The following is a 21,516-nucleotide window of genomic DNA, read 5'->3' on the forward strand; positions in this document are numbered from 1 at the left end:
GGGGGGGGGGGAGGAAAAAATAAAACCAAAGGATTGAGTATTAACCTCTGATTTTTATAAGATAGCTTCCAAAAACAGAAAAGGGAAATAAGCCCAGTGATGGTGGAAATTCCAATGTCTCAGGTGAAAAAATGCTAATACAGCTTTTGGATATGGTTTTAAGCTTTGCCAAGGAGGAAATGGAAAATTAAGAGGTTCTTGGAAAATGAAGAGGTTTTGACTGAAGATCAAGACACTGACTCAAGAGAGCCTGAAATTCTACAAAGGCTATTGCCAGCTTGCGTCAGTGAGAACAAGTGGAAACAAACCAAAGAAATTTATCAAGTTACATTGGCAGCTGAACTTAAAAGAGAAAGAAAAATGTGTTTATTCTTAATTTTTGTAATTACAATGCCTCAGCAGCTTTTCTCCCTCACTGTGTCCCTGATTCTTTTTTCCCCTAAAATATTTTTATTCTCTTTTTATTTTCTTTCCCATAGTTTTTGCATTATCCAGGGGGTCCAAAAGTCTCTATGTTTTAATTTATGTTACAAAGGGGTTAATATTCCTGATGTTTTCTCTGCTGGGATGCCAAACAGGGTCACCAGATGTGATTCATAAGTTGTTCTTGCATGCTGCTTAGCAAAAGCACAGCTGTGGTTACACACTGTGGGTGGAGGGAAAGGGGAAGAGAACCTGACCCTGCTGGAGTCAATGGGAGTTTTACTATTTACTTCCACGAGGCCAGGATTTCACCCCAAGTATCTACGTGGGTCTTGTTGTTTGTTTTCCTTTTTCAAAAGAATCCTTACTGTCACCATTGTTAGATTTCATACAGATTAGATGTGAATCAATAATGTATTTAATTATTATTATAACCACAAATCTACAATATTAGATGACAAGTAAAACATGACTGAAAACTTTAACTCGTGGTGAAACCTTATTTTGTTAGAGAAAATGGGGTTTTCATCTTTTTTTCCTCAAAGTACTGAAAAAATATTGGCATCTGAATGTTAGCATGTGGAGAGAAATCTTTTATTCTAGTTTGTCTACACCCTCCAACCATCCTGTTTTGTTTCACAATTTTACAATGTTTTGAAAAAAATAACCTAACTTTTTGATAGGCGGGAGCAAAGTTAGTTGCCTATCTGCATAACCTTCACTGAACTTAGTTCTCAGTATCATGTCTGTTTCTGAAGTATGAAAAATGTAAATTTAACACAATCACAGATTTAACAGAATCTTCTGTTATATCAATGTATTCTCTCTAAGATGATACTAAGTACATTCTTAATAGCTGAAGTAAAAACTGAATTTAGCTAAAACTATGGCTAAAGTAGCTTCAGAAAATATTACTTTAACTACATGGGTATAAGAACATAATTTCAGATTAGAATATCAGAGCTAAGGTTAAGTTAAGAAAGCTCTTACATTTTGCTCAGAAAAGGATCTTTCTTACATCACTTTCCACATATGTGTCAACTAATCCCTCAGGCGATCCCTCATCCTCTTTCTACCAGGCAGAAGGAGGGGACCTAAGAGATGGGGGAGATTGAAAACAGTGTCCTGCTCATAAAGGTAGGTAAATCCCCTTCCAACCTCCCTCACCTTTCATGGTGCCCCTTCACAACAAATATGGGGCCCTGGAACTTGTGAATGAAGAAAAGGATGAAGAAAATGAGCCAAATAAGGAGAAAGATGAAGATCCACCAAGGCCAGGTTGCTCTAGAGCATGTATTAAAACCAATTCTAAAAATAACCCCAGAAGGGTCATTGCAGTGGGTGACTCCATTCTGAGGGGTGTCAAAGGCCCAATATGCAGACCAGACCCACTTCATAGGGAAGTCTACTGCCTTCCTGGGGCCTGGGTAAAGGATCTCACAGTAAAACACCCTACTCTAGTGAGACCTAAGGACTACTACCCTCTCTTGGTTTTTCAGGTGGGTAGCGATGATGTTACCAGAAGTCCAAAATCAATGAAGAGAGATTTCAGGGCTTTGGGGAAACTGGTTAAGCGGTCGGGGTCACAAATAATGTTCACCTCCATCCCTTCAGTTGCAGGGATGGATGAGGAAGATTACGGGAGAACTCAGCAGATGAACTTCTGGCTCCATGACTGGTGTTGCCAGCAGGGTTTTGGATTTTTCAGTCATGGGTTAGTATACAGGACACCAGAGCTTTTGGCATCAGATGGGATGCACCTGTCCCCGAGGGGGAAAAGGATCTTGAGCAGGAGTTAGCTGGCTCATTGAGAGAGCTTTAAACTAGATTTGAAGTGGGAGGGGGAACAAAGTGGAACTCCCAGATACAAGCCCCAGAAAAAAATTATCAGAGTTTGTGAGCAGTTGTGCCAGAGATGACTCTCACCCTGCCATCTCAGTGGAGGCAAGAGTTGGAGACAGCACAACAAAGGTCCAAGTGATATTGATGGATCAGTAACCGTGGTGAAACCTGTGAAAGCTCAGGCCGGAATTAGTACCCCTAAATGTGGAAAGGTGCTGGGGACATCAGCCCATCTGAAGTGCATGTATACCAATGCACACAGCTTGGGTAACAAACAGGAGGAGCTTGAAGCCATGATGCAACAGGAAAATTATGATGTAGTGGCTACCACAGAAACATGGTGGGATGTCTGCCATGACTGGAGTGTGCCAGTTGGTGGCTACAAACTCTTTAGGAGGGACAGACAGGGAAGGAGAGGTGCTGGGGTGGTGCTGTATGTTAGGGGCTGTTATGATTGTACAAGTGTAGTGAAGAAAGGGTGGAGTGTCTGTGTTAGAAGCAGGGGGAAGGCCAACAGGGCAGACATCATAGTAGGAGTCTACTATAGGCCACCCAACAAGGACAGAGAGGTGGATGAAATATTCTATAAGCACTTAGGAGAAATCTCACAATCTCTTGCCCTTGTTCTTGTGGGAGAATTTAACTTCCCCGATATATGCTGGAAATACAACACAGCAAAGCAGGACCAGTCCCAGAGATTCCTGGAATGTGTTGGAGACAAGTTCCTGACACAGCTGGTGAGTGAACCAACCAGAGAAGGTGCCCTGCTGGATCTCCGCTTTGTGAACAGAGAAGGACTGGTGGACGATGTGGAGGTTGGAGGCTGACTAGGGCACAGCGATCACGAAATAATAGAGTTCTCTATTCTCAGAGAAGCCAGGAGAGGGGGCAGCCAGAACTGACATCCTGGACTTCCAAAGAGCTGTCTTGTTTAGGCACCTGCTTGACAGAATCCCTTGGGGGATGGTCCTGAAGGGTACAGGGGCCCAGGAAAGCTGGGTGCCCTTTAAAAAGGAAGTGATAATGGCACAGAAGCAGGCAGTCCCCAGGTGCTGTAGGACAATCCGACGCCAGAGAAGAGCACCCTGGCTGAACAGGGAGCTTTGTCTGCAACTCGGAGAAAAGGAGAGTTTACAGCTTTTGGAAGAAGGGGTTAGCCACTCACAGTGATTACAAAGAGGCTGTGAGGCTATGCAGGGTGGAAATCAGGATGTCTAAAGCCCAGGTAGAAATTAATTTGGCTTCAGCAATCAAGGACAACAAGAAATGTTTCTATAAGTACTTCAACAGCAAAAGAAAGACCAGGGAGAGTCCCCATCCCCTGCTAGACACAGGAGGAAACATGGTAACAAGTGACAAGGAGAAGGCTGAGGTGCTTAATGCCTTCTTTGGCTCAGTCTTTAATAACAAGACTGGTTGTACTGAGGAAATCCAGCCTCCTCAGTTAGAAGACAGAGACTGGGAGAATGTTACCCCCACAATCCAGGAGACAGTCAGTGACCTGCTGCATCACACAGACACACACAAGTCTATGGGACCAGATGGGATACACCCGAGGGTGCTGAAGGAGCTGGCTGGGTGCTCGCCAAGCTGCTTTCCATCATTTACCAGCAGTCCTGGCTGACTGGGTAGGTCCTGACAGATTGGAAATCAGCCAATATGACATCAATATATAAGAAGGTTTGGAAGGAAGATCTGGGAAATTACAGGCCTGTCAGCTTGACTTCGGTGCCCGGGAAGCTGATGGAGCAGCTCATCCTGAGTGCCATCACACAACACATGTGGGACAACCAGATGCTCCGCCCCAGTCAGCATGGGTTTATGAAAGGCAGGTCCTGCCTGACAAACCTGATCTCCTTCTACAGCAGGGTGACCTGCTTATTGGATGAGGGAAAGGCTGTGGATGTTGTCTACCTTGACTTTAGTAAGGCCTTTGACACCATTTCCCACAGCATTCTCCTGGTGAAACTGGCTGCTCAAGGCTTGGATGATCACACACTTTGCTGGGTAAAAAACTGTCTGGATGGCCGGGCCCAGAGAGTTGTGGTGAACGGAGTTAAATCCAGTTGGCGGCCGGTCACAAGTGGTGTCCCCCAGGGCTCGGTGTTGGGGCCACTCCTGTTTCACATCTTTATTGATGATCTAGAGGAGGGGATGGAGTGCACCCTCAGTCAGTTTGCAGATGACACCCAGTTGGGTGGGAGTGTTGATCTGCTCGAGGGCAGGGAGGCTGCAGAGAGACCTGGACAGGCTGGAGCCATGGGCTGAGCCCAACTGGAGGAGTTTCACTGAGGGCAAATGCCGGGGGCTGCCCTTGGGCCACAGCAACCCCCAGCAGCGCTACAGGCTTGGGGAGGAGTGGCTGGAGAGCTGCCAGTCAGAGAGGGACCTGGGGGGATTGATTGACAGCCGGCTGAACAGGAGCCAGCAGTGTGCCCAGGGGGCCAAGAAGGCCAATGGCATCCTGGCTTGTGTCAGCAATAGCGTGGCCAGCAGGGACAGGGAAGGGATCTGAACCCTGGACTCGGCACTGGTGAGGCCACCCCTCGATTCCTGTGTTCAGCTTTGGGCCCCTCACTACAAAAAGGACATTGAGTGACTCGAGCGTGTCCAGAGAAGGGCAACGAAGCTGGTGCAGGGTCTGGAGCACAGGTCGTACGGGGAGCGGCTGAGGGAACTGGGGGGGTTTAGTCTGGAGAAGAGGAGGCTGAGGGGAGACCTCATCGCCCTCTATAGCTCCCTGAAAGGAGGGTGCAGAGAGCTGGGGATGAGTCTCGTTAACCAAGTAATAAGCGATAGGACAAGAGGTAATGGCCTCAAGTTGTGCCAGGTAAGGTCTAGACTGGATATTAGGAAGCATTTCTTTCCAGAAGGGGTTGTTAGGCATTGGAATGGGCTGCCCAGGGAGGTGGTGGAGTCCCCATGCCTGGAGGGGTTTAAGAGTCGGGTCAACCTAGTGCTGAGGGATATTGTGTAGCTGGGAACTGTCACTGTTGGTTTAATATTTGGACTGGATGATCTTCAAGGTCTTTTTCAACCTAGGTTATTCTGTGAGAATAATCTATGATGATCATTTTCAGTGGTCTTAGCTCCTCTCACTCTTCTGTCTACAAAACATAAGGCTTTGATACAAGATCATGTCATTCCTCCATGGAAATGGGTGCTCCATGTTCTCTGTAAGTACTGAAATAGGCACACACATGAGCCTGGAAATGTGATTGCACAGGGGCATAATCTGTTTGGCTTACTAATATTCTACTTGAATTCAATCATGAGATTGGTTGACTGTAAAGCAGCCAGACATGTTTATCTCCTTTACAGAGCTTGTATAAACTACAGCAACATTTCTTCTACTTCTGCTCTCTTGGCTTTAACAGGATCAAAGAAGTTTCATTGACAGCAAAGACAATTATGACTCAGGAATCATCATTTCCCATTCAGAAATGGTGGTGGTTAGAGTCTAATGGGAAAAAATATATTTCGTCTTGGAATATTTTCATGAAACAAATGCTAGTACATGTCAATACCTTTTATATATTTACTAATTTATTCACTGCACATGCAACCATCAGTACAATGTTTTCAATTCAGAACTCGGCTCTTCTTTCTTTGAAACACACCCAAACATCATCAGCCCTTATATTTGCATAATACCAACCATAATATTTGCATCCAAGGTTTGATTTGCAAAGAGCATTGGAGATATATGCATGTTTTTATAGGGATTATGTCCACACTAGTATATTAAACATCCATGTAACTGTTCTGAGACCATACTACTAAACTTTCCAGCTTTTAAAAAAGAAGTGACCAAATGCAAGCTCCCTGCTAGTCCCAGACCTTTGCTAAATTCCAGGTTGAACAAAGGAACTGCGTGGGAAAGTGCTTGCTGACCAGGGCCAAAACCATCCAGGGACTGTTCTAGCAATTTAGCAGTGTAGATGTCTGAGTTCCAGTATCCAGGAAGTTCCTTGGCTCTGTTTAATTTCATAATAGAGGTATAACTGGCATTTGCTTATGTACACACATCTTTTCTGTGACATAATAGTGTATCGGTTTCAATATTTCAGTAATATTCTGCAGCATATTGAACACCAGACTCAATCCAAACAGTCTTTCTCCCCAAACTACACAAAAATTACTTCACAATGACCCAAAATCAAGCCACTACTTAACCAGACAGGACATTTTCAATGTTCTGAAGTTCAATGAATAAAATAATCCTTGGCTCTTACACAGAAGCTTTCATCCAAGCATTTCAAGGAACTTTGGAGGCACTAAATAAGGAAAAAGTTTCCTTTGGGAGCAGCTGGAAGACTGTAAAAGGAAAGCAGTTCAAATCATTTTAAAAGTTATTAACAAGAAGAACAAAACCTGCTTCCAACAGAACTCTTAGGCTCTGATGTGTTCTATTCTTGTTACTACACTACTTTTCTTTGGAAATAATTTGTTCTTCCTTCCTTATAATATGTATTTTGTCGTCATACAGGCAAATGTAAAACCTTAGTTGTTTCTTTGCGCTCTGAAAATTTGTTGAATAATTAGAATTGGACAGTGTAAAAGACTTTTAGACACTGTCCATCAGTCTGGTATCTGAGCTCACCATGGAGACTTGGAGTGCAGAAGGAGGAAATACTTCACCGTCCATTCGTCTGGGGTAGATGATTCAATTACAGTGCCCAGAGGAGGGATTTAGAATGGTATTTATATATGTTCTGATGGAAGATTTTATTGCTAAAATGTTTTATTCTAGCTCTGGACACTGTCAGCCTCCAGTTCAATCTGATCTTTTGTGGCAGGAAAGACCACGCTAAATTCCTGTCCGGGAAGTCTGTTTCTAATGCCTGGTCATTGGCATCAGGGACCGCCTAGATGTGTCATCCCTGCAGGAGTTATTCCTAGGGCTGGGTGGAGGAGCAGGTAATCTCTGAGGACGGGAGGGAAGGTGACAAGTAAGCAGCAGTGGCGCACTGCATCAGCCCAGGAAGACTTTCAACTTTGCTCCCAGTGAGGTCATGCCAGTGGATAAGTGGAAGGAGCCTCAGCCCAGGCAGCAGAAGCCAGATTTTATTTTCCATTGAAGCTTTTTTCTCACAAATCCATAGCAAGTCATCTCCTCATCAGGAGTTTTTCCAAGAAGAGGACCAGAGGGCTGGTTCTCAGTTTAACAAATGCATGTGTCTGGACAACTCCAGGCACATTTATTCCTGTTTGAGTGGCTTATTTTCCTTTTTTTTCCCTCCTGCTCTTCTATAGCAATGTGACTGTTATTGTCTCTGTGTGTGCACAGGCACATGTTATGTATGAAACCTCTCTTTTGTAGGTAGTGTCTCCCTCTTCAGCGGTTATCCAAAGTCAGAAGCACGCAGGCATTCACTGCACATTCAGGGTTATCTACACAGCACAATGAGATGCTCCAATCCAGCCCTGAATAAGGCACTTTGAGCACTGGAGGCAGCATCAGTATTCTGGCCTGACAGACAGAGAGCTTAAATAAATTCCAAACATGTAATCACATATCACCTATCAAAAATCTCAGTTATTTCATTTCAGGGAATTATGTCCTACTGGGTTTTTGACAGCATTTTTTCCCCCATTTTGAATGGCTGCATAATGCTGTTTAACTCTATTCAAAAGGCAACTGTTTCCTACCTTTCAAATGGCAGAATTCAATAAGGTGAAGCATGTTTTACCAGTTATAACCAACTCAAAAATTTTACTATTTTGGACACTTGCTTAAAAAAAAAATCTAGAAAAGGCTCTTTATAATTAATAGTATATTATTAATGACAAATTAAAATGGAAAAACATAACCAAAATTTAGTCTATGATTCCAAGTTAAATGAAACTTTCACCAGGTAGTATATTCTTAGTTCTGATACTCCTTTTGTCCTATTTTTTCCAGCTATTACTCCTTCAAATGTATGACATTGTTAATATGTCTTAAAGATTATGGAGTGTTTTCCATTTTGATTGCCTAGATTTACTTGTTTGTACAATTCTAGAAGCTACTTATTACAGAATCAGTTTCCCAGGTTTGTTTTGTACCTGAACATTACAATAATTTATAAGCAACTCTCCAGGTATTTTTTGTGAGATAAGAATAAAACAGATGAACTTTACAGTGAGTATTGCAACACACAAAGTGGAGCACTGCCAGCAACTACTTAGGTATCAGGTTTCACATAGCAAAGAACGAAACAGTGGAAGTTTTGAACACAGGGCACTGTGAAGGCCAGAGATTAAACAGGAGATAAAGGACTAAGACAGTCTCCCAGAAAATCCATTCCTTAGGTAATCACCAGCTAACAGGATCTAGAGTTGATCAATTCATAATCACTTCTTCCCCTATGGATTTGCTAGCAGCTACTGTCAGCATCAGTATACTTTTGATTTAAAGGATTCTTTGGGGACTGAAGTGTTAAATTTGGCGTGAAAATAGCCATCATTTGGTAACATGCCTATATAAGATAACTTCCACAGCTAAAAATAGATGCTCTGGAGAGAGTAACTATGAAATACGATGAATAAGGGCGGGGTAATGGAAGATATAAATTCTAGAAGTAGATTTCAAATGTTGTGAGGGACAAAGTTTAAGAGGATAAATTTTATAGCAACCAACAAGTCTTTAAATGGCCTAAATACTTATGAATCATTTAAAGTAGCTGTGGCCAAGCATGAGGGTTCATTTTTAGGGTCTGAAACACCTTTTTCCGTAATTTTGTATGGACTTTCCTAATCTATCATCGCATTTGCGTATGTGTTCAGTACTATGTTTTTCCCACTATGCACTTCAAGAAGCCCTGTCTATATCAATCGAGATGTCTCACAAACTAATCTGCGCACACTCAGGTTAAAAAGAGAATACAGAGTGAGGCCTACCAAGGCAATTAATTGTTGTTAGGTGGTGTGAAAATCCACACCACTCTTCTAGGAGGACCAATTCCCTGAGACCATGTGTGGGGTTTGCCCCATAGGACTCCCCTATTAATATGCCCAGGGTAAGACAGAAGTGCTCATGGATGGCATTTTGTGGGGGCTACCATCAGAGATGCTGCAAAAGGAGAGGACAGATGTATGTATTGCTCTGCCTCATTTTTCACCCCATCCCACCAGTTCATTGAACCTGAGAGGCCTCACCAAAGGGTTTCCAAATCTAGTCTGTGATTGCCACTCTCTGAAGTTGACCTCTGCTCACTTAAGGAATCCTGTCATCTTTACCAATCTTCAAATGCAGAAAGCACAGCAAGTTTCCATAAAATATCAAGGTCAACCTCAAATGAGTGTACTGACTGAGGAAAATTTAGGAATTAAATTAGCAGATAAAAAGAAAAGTATCTCTAATAGCTGCCAAAAGAAAACATAATATCTTTCGTGTGATGCTTCATTTTTTGTGGTGTTGAAAATGAGATACTCATTCTGGTTCGGCACTCAAGCAGAAGGTTACATGTGATAAATCAATGCTAAATGAGTGGTCACACAGCATGTACCTAAAATAGTCCCAGTTATCACTGTCAGCTATTACTCTCTGTTACCTTGGGGAGGGGGAGAATAATCTTAGACTTCATTATTCTTTTTTTATTTTATTTGTCAGGTAGGTGCTGTATTTTCTCATCTTGTGGAAATTTTAGTTCTTACTAGTTCTATCAATTATAAAAGTGATATGAAAGTGGATCAACATATAACTACTTAACTTATGCAAAAAAAAGCAGTGGAGAACAGGAGAAAAAAATGTTGATTTTTGTTCACTCAAAGTTACACAATCAACACCTGACCTCTACCACATGCACTACACATAGGAACTTGTCATAGTATAAGTATACAGTTTAAACCTTGACCTCAGAAACCTTTGAATAATTAAAAAATATTCCCATTCTATCTTAAAAATATTGTATAAAAATGTAATTATCTCTTTTTTTTTAATTATTTTTTTCTGAGAAAACATAGAAAAGCCTATCTAATCACATAGCAATATAATTTAACTTCAGGCAGGTATGTGAACATGAGTATTTTTTGAATGCAAAAGCCTTGCATTCAAGTCACTACTTTTCTCTAGTTTTTGTTGCATTGCTCTCAGTGACTCCTGCTGGAGCTTTTTCCACTTAAAAGAAAACTAAATAACGCCTGCATCAGAGAACTGAACCTTGCTCTGTACCTTCCTATGTGAGTACAAGTTGGTTATTTTTCAACAGCTGGTGAGTGTCTGATCTTGACACAAACATAATCAAAACTGAAAACATTTCAAAGTTTGTTTGTTTTCCCTTTCCTTTTCTTTTTAGACAGACAAAAATTTATTTAAAGACTATTTTTAAAATAGTCCCAGCAAATTCTAACCAATATGTTTCTTGCAATGAACACATGTTTTAGTGAAGCTGAGCCACAGTCACTAATGGAAAAGGAAATTTCAGCAAATTAATGGGTCTTGCAAATAATGTAATTGTTAAAAGAAATAATCTCCCAAGAATCCTGGGTAAGATGAAAAAAATACCAATAACTAAGAAATAGTAGGGAAGAGGAGGAGGAGGGCATGGTGACCTACATGAAGCTAAGGAAACTATGCTATGCATATGAAATAAAGTGAGAAAAAAAGTAAGGAGTTTCCTACTTACGTCTTAAGTGAATGCAATAATATAGTATTGCAACAAGGAGGCTGAGAACTTCATTTTCACTTCAGGTATAGAAGAGAGTTACTTTGGAGTGTTATTATTTCCAAATCTCTCAGGAGGACTGTGGCAGACATGACTGGGTCCACAATCTTGAATGCCATTATTTGAATCTGTCTTTTCTGTGTCACACTAGGTTGAGTGTATATAGTATATTACCTTTAATTAATTGAGTGTTTATGTGTTAAAAAGTTATTCACTTGTGCACAGAGTGATTTGCCGGGATTTATGATGGGAACATTTTATAACAGCAGCATGTGTTTCCCTACAATTTGTATAGGTTCATTCATTATAATTTTTCCTGATGTTTTGCCTACCATATTATTAACTTCCCCAAAGCAATGAAATAGCAGCTTGTCTTCTCACAGCAGAGAAACGAGAGGAATAATTATGAATGTGGAAATCCCAGTGAAAACATGCTTCTATTGAAAGGGCCTAGTGGTCCAAATAGAAGCCTGCTGGATTTATGAAGTCTATAAAAAAAGCAAACATACAGAAAAACAGATGCTTTTTTTCTTCCAAAAATCTTGGAAGTCCTACACTTAGGAAAAAAGGGGGGTTGGGGGAGGAGGAGAGAATGTTACATTTATGCCACTATTAACAAAAATTTATATTTTACTATAGGTTATGGAGTCTGAATAAATCATCAAAGTTTCAAGTCCTTGCCATGCATAACTATTTAATCATTTGGAAGTGTTCTTTTCAAAATGTAAGAGTTTGTGAGCATAGTGTTTGATTTGTTACTCCTTCAGTAGCAAAAGCACCTTTGCTTCAAAGGGATAGCTCTTTAGGACTCTTTGCATGTAAGAATTTACAATAATGGGAAAATGAATAGCATTCACTGATGGCGGTAGGGGAATTTTTTTCCAGGCTGTCGGTGAGGAAGTAGGGGAAAGTCTGTGAAATCAATTCCAGAAAATGTTGTGGATCACTGGTTATTTCACAAAGATCCAAAGCTGATGGGACCACCACAGTCATTTGTGTTTATTGTTCAAGGGGGTGCTTTTTTGGACCATCCCTAGTAGAACCAACCTTGTTTAAGCAAAAAGAAAAGGGGGTCAGGAGGACCAAAAAGGAAGCGGGAGGCAGTGTAAGCAGTGAGCCTGCTCCAAGCCCTGCTCTAGGATAGCCTTCCCCACCACTGCCCTGGCCCTACCTCTCTCTTAGGCACTTGGTATTATTACATGTGCACTCTTCATTGTTATTTCTCACAACAACCCAGTCTGCTTCTGCACTCTGTCGTCCGGGTGGCCACTCATAAAAAATGTGATTTACATTCTTGTTTCACTCTTGCCACCTTTTCACTTCCTGTTGCTTCTGCAGCCATGCTTTGCTTGCCTTTTCTGTTCTTTTAATTTGAAAACCAAATTTATGTACATTTTATGGGTTTTATTATTATTACATGTTTAGGCATGCAGCAGCAGAGGAAAAAATAGACTACTGTCCTCAGAATTGTCCTAGATTTCTTTTAAAACTAATGTATATATAAAAAATTCTTCAAAATAATTTTTAAAATCCCTGAATTTGCTGAAAGTGGCAAAGTAATTCCAAAATACAAGCAAAGAATTTTCTCTCCGCTGCTTCTCATCACATCCCCAAAATTTTCACATTTAATTACATCAAGAACATTATTACACTAAAGCTACTACAGCATCCATTACAATGGGTTGAAACTCCTTTCAACATCATTGAAAAGCGGAGCAAAACAAAAGTACAAGAAAGCTAAAGACCGGAGGAGCCACATGGTGACAGTGGCTTTCACAGATGAAGTCATGGAGGTTGAAAGCATGTGCTCACCTTTTGCTAGGATCTAGCTTTAAACAACCAAACTCAAGTCCTTTGAAAGAGTTAAGACAATTTACCCCTACTGAGGAGCTGCTCCTGTGAATATAAATCCATGCTACAGCAGAATAAAAGGGTCATTTTGTGCTAATTCAGTTCCACTCAGCAGCAAAGGCTGAGCAGAAAGATTTGTCATCAAGTAGAAGCCCTCTGACTAGCCATACTTTTTTTGCAGCAAATCTCACAGATTCTCATAAAGGGAGGCCCATCCTGAGTCCTCACTGGAAACTAGAAGTAGCCTTTAGCTTTTGTAGAAACAGCCAGCAGCTATGGATGTTTGTTCTTTATTCCCTTAAATTCAGATTATATTTTCTCTATTAGGGTTTAGGAAAGTGATTAACTGGAAGAACATATGAACAGATTAATAGATTCAGAGTTCAAGTATGCACCCAAGACTTGACTATTGCCCTGAAATTTACCTAAATTTATCTGATTTTTATCCAGATCTATAGAATGATACATCATGCCTACAGTCTTCCAAAAGGTAGAGTGATCCTCTTCTGTTCCCCACTCCCCAGAGGCAGTCTGCTCTCTTACCTTAATGCTTCTTTTTAAGAGGTAAACATATCCAACACCATCAGTCTTCCAGCCACACACCTTTTAACTGCACTGGGCTTGTCAACCAACCTCAGTACCAGCAAAAGGGAGAGCACTGCCTGCAGCCCTAGGTGTCTGACAAGATTCAGAAAGATGCTGACGCCAGCTCTGCACCACAAGTATCATACAAACGTTTCAGTATTCTGACTTCATCATTATTCTGCAAGGTGACAAAAAAGTATAAGTCTATTTCAGTACACATTGACTAACTTTACCATGGGAGCCATGCCATGAGCTCAGGGCTGACAGACAGAGGCTTCTGACTTCTCATCCCCATTCTGCCACTGATGTGCAGTAGTAAATTAAACCTCCTCTGCCTCATATTCCCCAGCTGTAAGAGAGAGTTCCTTATTTCTCACAACTGTTTGAGAATGAGTTACTTCTGTAGGAGGGAAGGGAGAATTATATAGGTGATAACAGTTATTCCTTTCTAATAGGAAGAAATTGAGAAAAATGCTACAAATCCAGGAATAGCAAATTTAACATATTTTTAGTATATCAATAAAAATAATAGCACTTGCATAACTTAAAAACATCAAGGTAATCAAAAGATATTTTTTAATCTGGTCTCATGCTTACTTTGTCAAATAGTGACTGTAAAGATTCTTGATTGAACCTGTATCATAAATTACTAGAATGAAGTAGTTAAATTCATTCCCATGCAGCATGGCTAATATAATGACTACGTTCATTTGCATTATATCAAATGATTTGGTGGACATTAGCTTTCACTTTATATGAGATTCAGAGAGACCGTAAAGAAATAGAGGTGAAAAAAAGAATCAACATTGTAAGTCTTTCTGTGGAAACTAAGGCAAGAGAAGACAAAGAGATTTAAATGTGCTCAGACAGTACACAACAGAGTTTTAAATCAAGCTCAGCTTTCCCTACATCCTGCCCAACTTTCGTAGCTCCAGAACAACCTTGGTACAAAATGTTATTACTGCTAAACTACTAGGTTTAAGCTTTAGCTAGTATATTTGTGTTATGTTACACTTCTGCAAAACACTGAGTGTCATTTAAAGGGCTTTCTGCAAATCAAGGTACAGCAAGTACATACACCTACATCCATAAGCCAGGGAACAAGGGCTCTCACTCATGGTTAATGGCTCTAGTCACTGGGCTGCAGGGCAGAGAAAAGTAAGTGGAGTCTTCACAAGGATGCTAAAAGATTTATAAAATCATGTAGGAAAGAAAGGAAAAACATTCAGAATCTCTCCATGGAGTAAAAGAAAAAAAAAGAAAAATAAGCAGAAGCAGCAAGTTCAGTGGTTATCGGGACTAAAATGAACTTTTTCTTCTCTGCTTTGAAAAACCTTCAAATTCAACAAATATTCCTCAGACTGAAACCTCTTTGATTTTAAATGTTTCCCAGTGTCTTTCTTAAGTGTTTTGTTTTAAATGATGAAGTCTTAATAAATAGTGGATACATAATAAGCTTCTGTGGGATTTGGACTTTATCCCACAAGTGAGAGGAAGACCTCATAACTCAAAGAGTGATGAAGCCACAAGAGAGTTATGAAGGTTTTTCCGCACTAGTGGGATTAATTCCATATTCCACAGATGCCTATTATATAGAGGTTCTCTGTTTATACTGCAAGGAGGTAAAAAGCTTTTTTTTTTTTTTTTTATTAGATTAAAATGTCAGAGTTGAATATAAATGTCTTAGTCAGAAGACTAAAGAACAGCTGCTTTGTGGTGTCACAAAACATCCTGAAAACAGTGGTTGAGTTAGTGGAGAGACATGCATTGAAAGTATTTTGTGTAGCAAGCAAACATCACTACAGATCACTTGCTCCCTGTAGCAGTGTTCTCACTTTCTGCAAGGGAAAGGAGCCATTATCTTTTGAAGAAGATCTGTGAATTAGTTTTCTTCATCACTTCCAGCATTCAAGACATACAACAGGCCTTGTATGTCTCTCTGCTCTCAGGCTTCGCTACTGACAAAGGAAAAGGTGAACTCATAGAAAAACAAGCTGTCCTACTTAGAAACAAAAAGAACCTCCAGTTCAGCCTTCTGCAACCCTGGAAGACTCAGAAACCCATGTCCCATGAACAAGGAGTTTATTCCATATGAACCCGTGATTCGTTTGCTCAGCAAAACCCCCAAAGACTGCCCGCTCTTAGGTTAGACTACTGCTTTGTTGTTATATGTCATTATTCACACCCAGCAATTCTCCTCTCTGTCTTTACAGCCTTGAAGACTGGAAATAACCCTCAGGGTAAGACAACATCAAACTCATGTATTTCTGTATTCGTGGAGACACTGCCTATCTTCAGAGCAGGAAGTGTTCAAAATACAAATTTTGAAGATGGATTTGGTCTTTGATCTTAAGACCATAAACTTTCCTTAAGAGACCAAGTTGTCTTCAATACTAAATTGTAAATTAAAACCCAGATCATTCACTATTATTGAAGAACCCTCTATATTTATCATGATATATGAGAAGACAGTTTGTGTGGGGCATAACCATTCAAAGTATTACCATATATATACTTACAGATATACATTGCAATGTGTAAGACCTGCAGCAATGGTTCTCTGGGCTTCATTCAGCAAGGAGCAAGCTGCCTGCAAACACTGCATCATTCTGCCCAGCTTTTAAATACCTGGGAAAATCTTTCCTTATTTCTTAAACCCAGTTGCTGCTTATGGGTTCAACTGAAACTTGCAGCTTGAAATATCCAAATAAGTGGGCCATGCCTGAATTTCAAAAACCAAGCAGCTATTTCAGGATGAATTCTTGCCATAACCACAGAGCACAGACCTGCAATGAAGACCAGAGTATCAAAACGCTGCCATCTGGCACAGGGTGGCAGAAATACAGATCATCCTGCTGGTTAGTATTGATAGTGCTGGGCAGCTGTGAGAACACACCCTTCTTTAATACTCCGACTGATGCTCCTTTCAGAGGAGCCGGGACCTCCGCCTGCTGAGGTGCCCAAGCTGTGGTGAGGTTCCTGTCGCTCCACAGAGAACAGGTGAGCCACATGGGGCTGGCTCCTTCCCTGCTGTGAAAAAAAAAAAAAAAAAAAAAAAAGAGCTGAAAGGCAGTAAACAAAGTCAAGAGAACAAGCTGATGGCTTTTCTGTCTGGGTAAAATCACACTCAATTTCAGTTCCTGCCGTGGCCACAGCTGTGTAGGAGGCAGTGTTCACATCAGCATCTCCTCTGCACAGGCTGTGACCATTAATACAGCCTTTGTGAGATGTACTATCTCATTAAGAACAGATTGGAAACCCCCATGCTGTGTTGAGACCTGCAACACCCATGCCAAGAGGATAAGAAACCTGAAAAATATCTGCCCCTTCCTGTGATGCCAACTGAGGTTGCAGCTCAGTCTAGATCTGCCTTAACCACAAGTTTGTAAATCTGAGGTTCTGCTCTGGGTAGGATGCAAGGAAAAGATCCATTTAAAGGTCCTTTTACCCTCTGCTACTGAGGGATCGGTATTTTGAGGTCAAGTATTTTTAAATATTTATTTTTAGTGCTCTAGCATATCTGCTTGCCTACTTAAAATAGCTTAAGAAGTATTTTGGGCACAAACCCACAAATAATCACATCTTTAATGAAGCTCTGGAGTTACCTCCCCATAACCACAGCAGTATGGAGAGGTGCTACAAGTTCACTGATAGATTTCTTACAGTGTTCTAATACTCTCCATGTCAAAAAGAAGAAAGGAAAAAGTAGCAGAATTTGAAAGTGAGACAAAAAACCCAGTTATGATCGTTCATGGACTAGAAGATTAACAAATTCCTTCTGTTTCTCTCTAAACATTTTATCTCTACTTTTAAGACTAAGTTTTCCTATTCTGTCTCAAGGAAGCTAACACAGAGATTAGTCTGAGAGGGCATCCTTAACAGATACAGCAGATCTGCAGTGTGATGGAGTAGGGACCAAATCAGAAATTAGAAATTAGATTGTGTTCTATCAAATATATTTTATAAACAATCTTCTACACTCTAGACCCAGTGCCTTCTGGCATAGATTTTTTACATGAGGGTAATTCCACAGACTTGCTTATGGAGTTGTTCATATTTATACTAACTCTGTGTAAGCCTCTACTAATATGGCTTCATTTTTTCCTAGTGGGAGGCGAAAGGGAGTGGAAAGTTAGGTGCAAAGAGATCCACCACAATGAAATCATCCCTTCCCAGCGTGGAAAGATTTCTACACCTAACTCATGCTGGTCCCATCCATTTTATCCCACACAGAATCATAGTACTTGCTGTATACCCTGGGAGTAGCTGGCAGTTGGGATCTGGATGGATGGCTCATTGGGTTAGCCAAGCTGGGCACAAGGGCTCAGGAAGAATGAACAGTGCTCAGCAGCAGCCTGTGGCATGTCCTAGGGAGAGAAGGAACAGAGATAAGAAGGCATGCCACCTTTTCTTAAATAATTCAGGAACTATCTCCTCCTTTCCAACAGGATGATTCAGAGCTGTAATTCAGAGAGGGTGCAATGTGGTTCTTTTGCTATCTAAAACACTCCTGACAGTGTCAGGGAAAAAATCCCAACATGACCCTTTTCTAAAATCTTCTTTACTTAAATGGCACTTTGCCTCCACAAAGAAGCAGGGAGGAGGCTGCAGGAAGATGACATCCTGTAGGCTGCAATATCCTCCCTCTCGATCAATATATGTGCTCCGCTGGGGGTATGACTTCAATTCTTTCCTTGAAACATGAATCAAATGAGGCCACAGCAAATATATTTCCCTGTCAAACATTTCACTTCCTGGAGACAGTTAAGAAATAATGTGACATACTGTGCACAGTTTATTCTTGCTTTTGAGCCAGCAAATTGCTGTACTGTTTTCCAGGCCCTTAAACTTGGTTTGCATCTGCTGAAAGAAGCATTGCAGACACATTGGCTGTGAGTCCAGTAGGATTTCCAGCACACTGACTGATCCTAAGCTTTCAGATGAGGAACTGAAAAATCATTTAAACAAATTCAGGCCAGGGGTGCATGTGCTCCTCTTTGCTTAAGATCTGAAAGAGCAGACCAGGGAGTTTCTTTCATGTCATCATACTCGCTGTATCATCCATTCTACCTTTAAACAAAATCACAACTGCTGCTGTTGGCTGACTTCTGCAGACAGAAAATGGAGACACAGAGAACATGCTTTTTCTGCCTGTTTGTTGTTCCCTGGCCAGAAAATATTTAAAACCTCTGCAAGTGCAGGCCTTAGAATAATTCCTTGTTGTCTTACCTGTGTAGGCAAGAAAACTGAAGCACCAAGCAGTATGTCTGTCTCACAATGACAATTGTAATAAATAGCAGAGCCAGGAGTAGACCATGCTCTACAGACAACTGATGGTACCTAACTCTTCATTCACTGAAGTAAAGGACAGCTAAATTTAGCTGAATTAATTTTATCCTTTGGTATAGAAGAGGAAAAACAGATGCTGCAGAGGCACTAGTGATTTTCCTGCTTTTCGAGACAGATCAGAGATCATCACCCGCCTAGTAACAGTTTAAAGCAGCTTTTCTTCTACCAACAGGCCTCAACCATCCATAGAACCAACACAGCAGAGCAGCCTGACCAAATAACCATGATAAAGTTGTTGAGTGACAGGGTTAGGGTCAGGGTTACCTGAATGTTGCAATGAACAAAAGCAGGTCCTCAGTCTGTAAGAAGGAATCGGGGCTTCTCAGCAGTTGCAGGCAACTAGCCAGGGAAAACACTCCCCCAGGACTGCATCAGACTGCTCTTCTGCTCCTGCACGGTTGAAGAACAGCATGAAATCTGGTCATCGCTATGTAGCTTTGGGGAACACCTCTGACACCCTGTTAATAATAGGAAAATACTTTTCATTTCTGCAACACTGCTCATTTTAAAAGCCTTGATTAGTTAAGCATCATTAGGCTGCAGTACTCCAAGTATTTCAGAAACCAGGAAAAGCTGGCAGGTAAGTCCTCTCCTCATTGCCTCACCCACACTCCTACATGAAGAACTCCATGAAGAAGAGGCCACAGAAATAGGTAATTCAGGTAGTCTCTAAATGTTGAATGAAGCAGCCTCCTGTCTGAAGTAATCTGGGATCATTTTAGGGCACACCGCTAGCAAGACAGCTAGAAATGCTGAGATGTTTGTATTAATGTGACATTAATTATTCTCTTTTATAATAGGTGTCACCTCTTCTTTTGAGTTCTGTGGTACTAACGTATATCAAAATCAGCAGAATACACAATTTTGCAGTGTAGAGGTACTACAGCGCTACAACAGAGGACAAAATAGAGAGTTCAGAGGTAAAGTAAAAACTGAATATTCTACTTTTCTGTATTCAAGAACCGTTTGGTCTCAGTGTTTTGAGCAACATCACCAGCTTGGCAATGCTGGTTAATTACACTCTTTTGTACATGTGTATATATATATATATATATATATATATATATATATGTATAATTTTTGCTTTTAGTTACTTGTTAGTAAAAAAGTGATGTGTAAAAGCACGTAATTAAAAGAACAAAACAAAACAAAACCAGACATAAAGAACAAAACTCCATAGAAGGCAGTGAAAATATTACTGCTTATACCAGCACTGAGGTGGTTCAATGTCACTGAAGATCTTCAAGAATTCTGCAAACAGCTTCTTCTTCAGTCAATGGTTTGAATGTGTAACTAGGTCAGACACACTGTAGCTAGAGAAATCTCTTCTTGGTATTGGTAATGCCAAAACAAATTTTCCAACACAGATATACCAACATGCTTCAGACTTCATCTGGGGAGGAGACAAAGACGTAATTTGGTCTCTACAGTGGTGCAGCCCTCATCATCTTTGCAAAGACTACCTACAGTGCCAGCTGTGGTAGTGGTGGTAGTAGTGATGTGGAAAACTGCTTGCCACAAGAAGCTATCACACTGCTGGCATTTCCCCTTCTCTATCTTCCTGAAGTGCTGAGAAGGAGACAAGTCAGAGGCATTAAGGATAAGAAACTGCCTGTTTGGCTACCTTGCTTCTTTGTGTTTGACTACTTTTTTCCCCCAATCTACTTAGTGTTTCTTTCCACTTGCAAGTGTTGTTTTCACAGAGATGTCCCTAGGTATTCATCTGCCTTCAGCTGGTAACTGTCTAGTTGGAGGAAAAAATAAACTTGCATATGTTGGAGAACGGCTTGCAGAGAGCAAAGCCATGGGTCTCTGCAGGAGCTGATTGCAGCCATCTGAGGTAAACAAAGGAAAAAACCCAGGGTACAGTTATGCTAACAAAGGACTGTTATGTTAACAAAGAGAGAAACTGAGGTACACAACGGCCTTGAGTGTGATGGCAAACAACCTTGGGAAAGAAGGCAGGCCAGAAGAGGGAAGATGCTGTGACATACCTGAGATGCCACAAGGGGCTGGGATATTATAATGTAGCCTTTTACATGTATCCAATAGATTTGTGAGTAGTATGCATGATTATTGTAGAGTGCTTATATAAGGTGTGATTTCTTTCAATAAAGTTGAAGCTTGCTCTATCATTCACATTGAATCGGCTGCTTGCTTCCTCCGCCCGCCGCAAGCATACACTTTTCTGAATCAATGTTGTAGCTGTCATACTGCTAATGTTGACTTCCTTGTTGGTTTTGGTGGTGGTACCACAGACTGCCTTAGAAGAATCACTTTATTGCCTGAAAATACATAACTTGATTCCTCTCAAAGTGCTTCTTAAAAGTTATCCTGACTTCAGATTTCTCACTTTAGCTCCATATCTTTGACTGTTTCCCTCTCTTCCAGGGACCATGAACATTATCAGATTTTAATTCATTTGTGATCTAGCAGTGACAAAAAATGCCACTCACCCTGAATCAACATTTTGCTAGTTATGTTAAACATAGATAGATGGCTGTCCCTCTCCTACAGGACACTGTAATCTAAAGCATCACAAGTGGCTTTATACAGATCTCTTCATGAACCACAAACTTTTGTTGCTGAATTAGGCCTCTTCAAACGGTAGAGCTCAAAAGCTGAAGGAAACAGTGGTATGATCACAAGAAGAAATATTTTTCACATTTATTGATGTTATAATATCGACACTTAAGCTCTTAGAACAAATAGGAAAGAAAAACAGATTATTTTGTGTGATGTATCCAAATAAATTATAGTTACAATTATTTTAAAGTCTTTCTCCAGTTCCTAGATGTCTGAAGATTATTATTGATCA

This window comes from Athene cunicularia (genome assembly GCF_003259725.1).
Source record: "Athene cunicularia isolate RWA chromosome 4 unlocalized genomic scaffold, athCun1 chr4_part1, whole genome shotgun sequence".
Classification (NCBI taxonomy): Eukaryota; Metazoa; Chordata; class Aves; order Strigiformes; family Strigidae; genus Athene; species Athene cunicularia.